The sequence below is a fragment of the Leopardus geoffroyi genome, chromosome B4, assembly GCF_018350155.1.
Source record: "Leopardus geoffroyi isolate Oge1 chromosome B4, O.geoffroyi_Oge1_pat1.0, whole genome shotgun sequence".
NCBI classification, from domain to species: Eukaryota; Metazoa; Chordata; class Mammalia; order Carnivora; family Felidae; genus Leopardus; species Leopardus geoffroyi.
In genome coordinates, this window is record NC_059341.1 from 115,241,915 (window position 1) to 115,253,174 (window position 11,260).

Here is an 11,260-nt window from a genome sequence, read left to right on the forward strand (position 1 = left end):
CAGGCAGCCATTTTTGAGACACAATTCATAAGTCTCCTGAGAAGATTCCAGTAATATATAATGCAGTTGTCTGCAACAGTGGCCAAACCAATAACTCATCCTTGAATTGATTTTCCCTCTTTCCTTGTCTCACATCCCTTGTTACCTTCTCCTCTCTGGGATCACTTTTCAAATAAAATATATCAGGTTCCGCTTTTAGGGAAACTCAAGTTAAGAGAGCATATCATGGTTTCTTGGTAACTGTCTAAAAGAAAGAGTAAACCTTTGGTACCAAAGATCTAGTTTCAAAATCTAACTGTAAGACCATAACAAATGACTTAGCCATTCTCAGGCCCAATTTCCTCATCCTTAAAATGAGGATAACATGACTGACCCCATTGTATTTGTCTAAGTATTTAACTGGATAGTCTGTGTGAGGAACCAAGCAAGGATTCCTGCCACAAGGCAGCATTCAATCAATATTCATTCTTTTCTCTTTATTCTCACCCTTTGCTCCTCATGGCTTTTTTTTTTTTTTTTTTTAATCAGAGAGTTGAAGAGTAGAAATGAAAATAAAATAGACATACGAAAGGGATAGCTGTGTGAACAAAAAAAAATACTTCAAAAGTATATACTTAATAGTACATGGATGGACACATATGTAGAATTCCATTAAGCTGAACACTTAAAATTTGTGTATTTTATGTAAGTTATATTGTAATCAAAAAAGAAATTTTAAGCACTAGAAAACTTATGGATATATTATATAGTCTCTAAAAGAAAGGGACACATCATTGTTCTGGAACATACATTTAAAACAGGGACACGTGACACCTGGGTGGCTCCATTGGTTAAGCGTCTGACTCTTGGGTTTCGGCTCAGGTCATGATGTCACAGCTTGGTGGGTTTAAGCCCCACATCAGGTTCTGCACTGGCAATACAGAGCCTGCTTGGGATTCTCTCTCTCTCCCCCTCTCTCTCTGCCCCCACCCCTCAGTTGTGCTGTCTCTGTCTCTCTCTGAATAAATAAACTTAAAAAAAAAGAATTTCTATTTCTTAAAAAAAAAAAAAACAGAGACACAATGAGATGGACAACTAGATTCTTCCTTCACAGCAGGACCTCTTTCCTTTACCAAGTTTTAAGTGAAAATGACCTTATTAATATATAAATATTTATATTAAATATATATGTGTTACATATAAATATAACATAAAAATATATGTAATATGTAGTCAATAAGAACATTTTTGTTTAACAAGTGTTAAACAATTCCTTCTCTAATGGAAGTATAAGTAATGACATGTGTTCTACATAACATATGTTATATAAATAATAAATAATATAGAAAAATAATATAGAAAAAATAAATAATATAGAAAATAATATATATAAACAAAGTAGTTACTATACCAACTACCTGGTTTTTATTTATTTATTATTTAAAAAAAATTTTTTTAATGTTTATTTATTTTTGAGAGAGACAGAGACAGAATGCGAGAGGGTTAGGGGCAGAGAGAGTGGGAGACACAGAATCCAAAGCAGGCTCCAGGCTCCGAGCTGTCAGCACAGAGCCCGACATGGGGCTCGAACTCATGAGCTGTGAGATAATGACCTGGGCTGAAGTCGGATGCTTAACGGACTGAGCCACCCAGGCGCCCCTACCTGGTTTTTAATAAAGGACTTTGAATCTGAACTAGTGAAAAGACAAGTAAATCATGGGATTAAATAAAGAAGACGATGTAGCCCCTCATACCAATATTTAATTATACAGTGTCTCAGGCAGGAGTAGACACCCAAGGGAGCTCTAGGCATCTAAAGGGCGAAAATTGCTTTCTTGGAACACAATTCAAATACCAATGAAATTATTCACAAGCATAGAGACAAGTCTCTAGATGCTGGAGAAATAGCCATAGTCGAACAGGCACAGCAGGGAGGGTAACAGCTATAGTGGGAGCTGAGGGCCTAGAGGAAGTCCCTCCAGGCCTAGGTCTGCCAGGTCACTGGCCTGCACAGTCAGGAGCCTCCCAAGGGCCTCCAAAATCCCACAGTGTGCCACCAGCTCTTGGGCTCCTACCACACAGGGACCCCAATATGCCAGTAGTGTTCGCCCGAGACACATACCGACAGTGGGGAGAGAACCACAGATGTGGGTGGGCAGTTCAGAGGTGCCAGGCCCTTCCCTCCTCACTCTGGGCCCCACACATTGGAGAAGCTTGAGCCCAGGAAAGGCTGGAGGGAGAAGAGAAGCTGTGGAAGAGAATAAGAGTCATTTATCCAGACCCAGCTTTTTAAAACTGCAAATTTCTACAATTTGCCCTAGATGTTTTTAAGGGATAGGAAAAGGGATTAGGCTTAGCACCACTGAAAGTATTGATTGAGAGGGGAACCTGGGTGGCTCAGTTGGTGAAGCACCTGACCGGCTCATAATCTCACGGCTTGTGGGATCGAGCCCCACATTGGGCTCTGTGCTGACAGCTTGGAGCCCGGAACCTGCTTTGGATTCTGTGTCTTCCTCTCTCTCTACTCCTCCCCCACTTGTACTCTGTCTCTCTCTCTCTCAAAAAAGAAATAAACATTAAAAAAATATTTTTTTTAAGGTACTGACTGGGAGGGGCGCCTGGGTGGCTCAGTCAGTTAAGCGTCCGGCTTCAGCTCAGGTCATGATCTCGCGGTCCGTGGGTTCGAGCCCCACGTCAGGCTCTGTGCTGACAGCTCAGAGCCTGGAGCCTGTTTCATATTCTGTGTCTCCCTCTTTCTCTGACCCTCCCCTGTTCATGCTCTCTCTCTCTGTCTCAAAAATAAATAAACGTTAAAAAAAATTTTTTTTTAATAAAAAATAAAAAAATAAAGTACTGACTGGGAAAAAAAGAGAATCGTTACATGTTTGTGCCCTAATATGTTGAGATCCTTCAAATAACCACTTACTAAGAGATCAGCGATGGCAGAGCAAGGGTAAATGGGAGATGAGACACAGGCATACATACATAATACAATAGGAAAGATTCAAATAGTTTTTGAGTAGGATACAAATAGCTACATTTCCAGGGGGATCTTCCAGGCCCTGCATTGAACCAGCTGTGCCCATTAATCCATTTCATCCTCGCAAAAATTGCATATTATCCCCATTTCTCAGATAGGGAAATGGAGACTTTAAGAGGTTGAAGTGACTACAATGAGATCATACAGCATGTAAGTGGCTTGTAAGTGTCTGTCTCTTTTAATCTCCTCTCACTGCATATCCTAAACCTAGAGTAATTAAATCAACCTAGTCCTGCTTCCTACCATCTCATTTTCTAAACGTTTAAACTTAGCCCCAGAAAAATGAAAGAACTTGGCCAAAGTTGTTATTATTTGGTAGCAGAGAAAAGAGTCTAATTTTTACCACGGGGCTTATAATAAGGCTATTAAAAGGGGGAAAATAACAAATACGCCCATTAAAGTGTTATCTGCACTTCTGAACAGCAATTGTCATTATCTTAAGACATCTTAAGATGTCTTTACCTTAAGAGAGTACAAGGAAGGTGGTTACTCTGGCTGTGCTACTGTTGTGAGCAGGGACTAGAGGGACCTTATAAAATTCTAAACTATTTGTGAAGTTTGAAGACATCATTAACCTTTCTGCTATCAGTGCTGTAATGTTGGGTGCGTTCCCAGCACCTAGCGCAGTACCTGCACATAGTAGGTACTCCATAAATGTTTGCTGAACGGATTCGATAGAAATATGATTAGTGTGCCCTAGACCAAAGAAATAAGTTATTTTTCTTTTAACATTCTGAAGTCAATACTATGAGATTCATGTTCTGTTTTCACGGCTCACACAAGTCTGACTTGTATTTGCATCTGTAGTAGAGGGGTACAAGCGGGCTCCTCTGTCATTTCTTCTGAGTCAGGTCATCATGACATTATGGCCTGTCACCAGACACCAAGGCCAGATCTTCCAGGTCCAGCTCTCTCCACTTATGTATTACTTGTTCACTTGTTCCTTTGTATAAACCATGTATATATACATAGTAACAAAATTCACATTCCGGGGATGATCCCCAGACTTTCTTTACCCCCAGTGATAGATGATGGGCAAGACTGCGTTCATGCCTCTTGCTGATAGATGTTGCTGAGCAGCCTATGCCGAAACTGAGAAACTGAAATGGGAGTTTTCATCCGCTCCCTTCTGTTAAATTCTAACTCGCCTCCTCTCTCTCTCACACCACAAGTCTAGCTGTCTGCCCCAGGCAGTCTCTGCCAGCCAGGCCAGGCCTGATCTTGTTCTCTGAATGTCTGAAGCCGGAGATGCCTTAAAGGAAATATTGCACTCATTCCAAAGTTGCTTCATCTTCATGGGGATTTTTTTTTTTTTTTCAGAGAAAGGTAAATGCAACCAATCTGAGAAATCTTAGTTGATTATTTACTATTTATTACTTAACCTTCGAAAGATTCCACTGCAAAAGGGAGAGCAGGTATTTACACAGTTCACAGCCCAGGGAACTTCTTTTTCTCTGGGCGATCCCCTGAGCTAAGCCAGTTAGCTTAAGTTTACATTCAAAGAGGCCAATTTTGTGACCCCCTCCATTTTCCAAAATGCCTAACAGTGGACACTTAAAGCAGGTGAATTGCTAACAAGATTGAAGGTGTTCAGTTTTTACATCATTCCTGAATTGTTGATGGAGATTTACAAATTAGCTTTACCTGTGCACATGATGATCCCTAGCTAATCTGCATAGCACATAAGGAAAGCTGTCATTAAAGGGCTAATGAAGACTGAATATAAAATAAAACTTTCTCAACGTAGAACTATGAAAACTGAAATGTGACTTTTACTGTTTTGGAATATGGCTGTGCAGTTTTAGAGCATCATTTCATGGGACTTGACTTTTCAGGCCCAGTCTTTGTGTAGATAAGAGCTGTTATGCTTTATAAGAGACTCTTAAAAACTGAGAACAAACTGAGGGCTGATGGGGGGTGGGAGGGAGAGGGGGGTGGGTGATGGGTATTGAGGAGGGCACCTTTTGGGATGAGCACTGGGTGTTGTATGGAAACCAACTTGACAATAAATTTCAAAAAAAAACTGTTATGCTTTAGAAATATTATTATTACTATTATTATTATTATTATTTATCTAAGGCAATGACTCAAAATACCTAAGTGCTATTTGAAAAAAGCCAGGCAATAACACAGTGTAAAAACTCATGCTAACAACTATTATTTCAAAGGGTATAGGGAACACCATCCATTCTTCTTAGAGTCCTTAAAAAATACAGTAAGTAAAGGCGGAGGACTTTATGTTACATAAAAGGCAAAGGCAAAGAGGACACATGGTAAGCAGACTTAACTAAATACCCCAAATAATAGTGCGGTTTTTAAAAAAATTTTTTTAATGTTTTTTTTATTTACTTTTGAGAGAGAGAGAGACAGAGAGACAGAGAGAGCACAAATGGGGGAGGGGCAGAGAGAGAGGGAGACACAGAATCTGAAGCAGGCTCCAGGCTCCAAGCTGTCAGCACAGAGGTCGACACAGGGCTTGAACTCGTGAACCGCAAGATCATGACCCGAGCTGAAGTCGGACGCTTAACCGACTGAGCCACCCAGGAGCCCCAATAGTGCACTTTTTATTTTGGCTCTATTAGTTAGGAATAGCAATTGGATGCAAATGATAGGTACTAGAAGTGGCTAAAGAAAATCAGTGGTTTATTCTCACTTATGAAGAAAGTCTGAAGGTATGTGGTCCTCAGAGTCTCTTTGCCATCCTTAACCTCATGATCCAATGTGGGAGCTGAAATCCCGGCCATCCCACCTGTGTCCCAGGAAAGAGGAAAAAGGAAAGCAAAAGACAAAAGGAGTGTTCTGTTCTGCTTTCCAGAAGCCCCACCCATACAGTTGCCAGATTTGGCCAATACAAATGTTATACGTTATATGAACATACTTAGGTGAAGAATTATTCTTTGTTTACCTGGAATTCAAATTTAACCTGGGCATTCTGTGTTTTATCTGACAACCCTGCCCCACTAACGGCATCTCCCTAGATCTCATTGGCCACCTTTACTGCAAGACAAGCTGGAAAATGCAGTCTTTTAGCCAGGCACATTGCCACATTGGAGTTGTTTTATTAAGGAAGAAATAAAAATTAAGTACTGGGTAGGGAGCTAACAGTCTTTACAGGAGTGAAGGGGAATCTGAGGAAAGGCCAGGGCTTCATCCATGCCCACCACCCTCTAAGAAGCATTTCTTGATTGCATCAGTCCCTCGTGGTTGCTCTGGCCTCTGAAAGCATATGGCCCTTTGTCTCGGCTTTGGACACAAGGTATGATTTTTTTTTTAATCTTTGTTTATTTATTTTGAGAGAGAGGCAGTGTGAGTGGGGGAGAGGCAGAGAGAGAGGGAGAGAGAGAATCCCAAGCAGGCTCTGTGCTGTAAGCACAGTGTCCGATGCGGGGGCTCGATCCCACACACTGTGAGCTCACAACCTGAGCCAAGATCAAGAATCAGGCACTTAACTAACTAAGGCCACCCAGGTGTGCCACAAAGTATGATTTTTAATAAACATATAAGAATTGATATAGTCAGAGAGCTGTTGTCTTCTTCAAAGAGGTCAGATGCTAACAATATGCCACCCTTCAAAATACTTTTGCAGTTTAGATCCTGATGGAGAAGAAATCTTTCCTTACAAGGGATACAGGAAGCTTTAGTGGCAGAAAGGACCATGGATGCCTTTGAAATTTGTTGTCTTTGAGCAAAAATGTTCAACAAACTCCATTCTACATCAAACTTATACCACTCCTTCCCAGAGCTTCCTCCCACCATCGTAAGAACACGAGATTATCTTTTTAAAAATCTAATCAATTTTTTAAGTTAATTTATTTTGAGAGCGAGCAAGCGTGTGCATGTGAATGAGGGAGGGGCAGAGAGAGAGAGAATCTCAAGCAGGCTGGCTCCACACTGTCAGCACAGAGCCTGATGTGGGGCTTGATCCCACGAACCATGAGACCATGACCTGAGCCAAAATCAAGAGTTGGACACTGATGAGTGAGCCACCTGGGCGCCCCCCAGAACACAAGATTATCTTAGAGAATGTCAACAGCTCTAGCCAGTGGGGACCAGGTGTAACAAAGCAGCTGGTTTAGGAAACTGGCTTTGGAGAGCTCAATGGCCTCTCCTAACTCAATCATCTGTGGCCTGATCAATCTCTTAAAAAAATTGTTTTTTAATGTTTATTTATTTTTGAGAGAGGGAGAGACAGAGCACAAGCAGGGAAGGTGCAGAGAAAGAGGGAGACACAGAATCTGAAGCAGGCTCCAGGCTCTGAGCTGTCAGCACAGAGTCCAATGTGGGGCTCACAAACCGTGAGATCACGACCTGAGCTGAAGTTAGCTGACTGAGCCACCCAGGCACCCCTGATCAATCTCTTTAAAACATGGTTTACATTGTGTTGCATCCTAAAACAAAGATAGGGAACAATGAAAGGAAACAGACCTGAATAAAATTCACTCCATGTTTCCCTTGAAAGACTTTAATTTGGGGGGTTCCTTTTACCTGACGATGACTCTTTACAGTTCCTCCCCACTATAAACCATGCTTCCCAGCTTTTCCCTGGCTCTTACCTGGACAAATTTAGGGTGTTTTATAAAGATCGGTTCTACTGGCAAATGGCATGTAAGCACATCCAACCTATCTACAGATCCCTTCCCAGGGTTAACTGTGTGGTCAGCAAGTTCTCAAAAGTAAGGATAAAATGATTTTTCTAAGATTGAATCTTAATAACCATTTCTATGGTTCAATGCCTTCCCTGGGTGGCTGCTGGGCAAACATCTCCATGGGTGCTGATAACAGTAAACACGTTCCACGTACACATTCAGCCTGGGGTTTAGCCACGTTCAACTCTGGGTTTGTCATATGCTCCTTCGTTATTTATACTGCTTTCAGTCAGCTACTTGATACTTAATAAAATTTGCCTCCAAGCTGTCCTGCAGGGAAAACGACCTATCCGAGGGGAATGCTGTTCCAACTTTATAACCTCTGATGATTGCCTAATAGCCCTCTGAAAAGGTTGCAGGACTGGAGCAAGCAAAAGTCTGGGCTGCTTCCTGGCATTTAAGGGCACCGAGTGCCTTAGTGTAAATAGAATTACACCCCCTGCTTTTGGGGGGCCTTTCCAGCCAACGTCTCCCCCACAGGAGCAAGTGTAGACAGCATGAGTTATGTGGAAATTTGGCCTCTGCTCAAGGTCAGAACAAGCAGGGTTCGTCAGTGATGATTTTACCAATCTTTCAGTTATTTCAGAAAGCAGGAAGAGAACATAAGAGCGGCAAGAATGGATCTATGGGATGGAAATAATGAGCCATTTATAACCCAAAATGAGACTGCCAGGAAAAACAAACAAAAAAAAGTACATTTTATCAGAGGCCTATGCTGCCCAAGGCTAGTGGGGTACAAGGTACTGAGTGTTCAGCTTCGTGGGCCAAGAGCTACAGTAAGTCATGCCCCCCTGGGCCGCTTCTCTCCTGTCAGCCGGATCAAGCAGCCTTAACCACCTGGTGGAGAAGAGCTTTAGTGTTTTCTAAGTGTGTGCTGGGTGGATGCTTCACATTTTTGATAAAGATGTGGAGTCATGTTGCAACACTTCACAAGTGTGCCTCTGCGTAAGAGTTGCGCAATTCCCAGAGGCACGGGGCTCCGTGCATCAGTGGGGCCCTGCGAACACACGGCTTATGTAATGCAGGATGAGGCCCTCCAGGTTTCTCCTCCTTGTAGCCTCGGGAAGAATTTTCAGGCTCTGAACGTGGTCCTGGTTTCCGGCAGTTCTTTGCCCCAAAGGTGCATACGGTGCCTCAGCTGTCGGCACCTGCCAGAGAGGTAAAGAAGGCTGCCGCTTCTGGCACCAGCACCAAGGAGGCTGGCTCTGGTCCCCAGGTGGCCTTGGCCTACCACACAGCACCCAATAGGGAGGGAGAGTGAGGGCTTTTCATCTAGGGAGTCTAGGCCAGAAGACTGAACTGGGGCTGCTCCGGTAGGTGACGAAAATGAAACGGATTTCCCCAAAGCAAGGTTGTCCTAGTTAGATCAGGAGCACTGTTAATGGTTTGCTCACAGCTCCTTTGTCTGCTGGTTGGAAATCTGGCGCTGTGCTCTCCTCCTCTGCTCACCTGGAGCGGTTCTAAAGTAGGTCGGCTGCGTGTCTGATGCCCTCTCACCTCCAATCACTGTACCCGTGCCTGCCTCCCTGTTTGGCTTCTGTTTCCATCTAGGCTTCCATTACTCGACAAAGCTTTGGAGCACCTGCCATGTGCCAGGGGCTGTGCCAGGCGCTGGACACCAGACAGGGCTTTCACAACACCTGGTGGCCCCCTGGGGCACACTGGGCTAGTCCTACATGGGCCTCTCCTCCTGTGTGACTTCCAGCCTCACCATGTCCCCAAATTATCTATCCTTCCCTCCACTCACCTCCCGTGACTCCTTCTCTCCTCCCTTTGGGGGTAGAACTATTTCTTTATAATTGTTCCATTGGTAATCTAACAAATTAATCTTATAAAAGTGTTGCTTTTGGGGGCGCCTGGGTGGCTCAGTTGGTTAACCGTCCTACTTCGGCTAGGGTCATGGCCTCGCGGTTCGTGGGTTCTAGCCCCACACTGGGCTCTGTGCTGATGCTCAGAGCCTGGAGCCTGCTTCAGATTCTGTGTCTCCCTCTCTCTCTACCCCTCCCCTGCTCACACTCTGTCTCTCTCTCTCTCTCTGAAAAATAAATAAACATTTTTTAAAAAGTGTTAATTTTGGTAATCACTGATTGCTCTCATGGGTTTTTCACATTAAAAAGTGATGGTTTGAAGCGAGGATGCCTTCCATGAAATGAACAAAAGGCAAGCTGAGGAATTTGAAACTAGAGGGCATGGGGGGGAGCTACTGCCTGAGCAGATTCTTTTCAATTTTACCAGGAGATGTTTGCCTCTTGCACCCCCTCCCTTATTACTGGTGAGCTATGTGTGCAGTGTTCAAGGGAACAAATTCTGGAGTTGTACTTCCTGGGTTCAAATCCCAGCTCTGCATGTTCAAATCTTAGGAAAGTTATTTGATCTTTGTTCCTTAATGTGGAAGGAACAATGTAAAGGGGTTCCTTAATGTAAAGGGGTGGTTTGGGGATTAATCTAAGTTGGTATGCATGAAATTTTTATAATACTGGCATGCATAGAAAACATTCTATAAATATTAACTTTGATTTTTCTTGAGGCCAATTCTCTCTCTCTCTCTCTCTCTCTCTCTCTCTCCACACACACACACACACACACACACACATATGTATATACATAAAGTAGAAAGGATAGAATTGGCCTCATGTATATACATATATATGTATGTGTGCGTGTGCGTGTGTGTGTGTGTATAATTTATTGTCGAGTTAGCTAACATATAGTATATACAGTGTAGTCTTGGCTTTGGGGGTAGATTCCCATGATTCATCACTTACATACAAGACCCAGTGCTCATCCCAACAAGTACCCTCCTCAATGCCCATTATCCATTTTCCCTGCCCCACCCCACCCCTCCACCCCCATCAACCCTCATTTTGTTCTCTGTATTTGAAAGTTTCTTATGGTTTGCCTCTTGAGGCCAATTCTATCCTTTCTACTTTATAGTCAGATTCTCGTATGAGCCTGTGCACCCTCAAGAGAGGACTGGTTATTTGGGGCTACAGTTTCCTCATTTGCAAAACAGGAAGTAGTCATTGAATGAGGATGTGGGGACAGAGGACCAGTCAGGTGACCAGGTTCTGGTCTGTGTTCCCCATTGGCTTCCTGACCTTGGACAACTCATGTAACCTCACTGCATCCCAGAGATTGGACTTGGTCTGCCTTTTCCCAACTCAGATCTTTCAGATAACACCAGTGGAATTATTACCATGTGCCTGAACCACATCTTCATACTTACTTGATATTTTCCTTCAGATACTCTTTAAATCAACTCATTATCATATATAACTGTGCAGTAAGTGGTAATACCCATATACTCAAGGGTTTAATACGCTAGGTATAGATTTTTCTAATGCATGTTAAAGTAAATACTTCATGGCATTTTAAAATGTTTGTATAATATCCAAACCATTCTCATGCTACCAATGATGTACACATGCCATTATAGGGAAATCTGGATTAAATTTTTACTATGGATCCAGCCAGCTCTAAAGCCTGTTACTCTTAATGTAATTTTCAGGTGGTTATTTAACTTTGGATGTGTTTCTTTATATCATTTACCTCCCTGAGGGCACGGACTATGGCTTATACCTCTTGAGGCACCTAG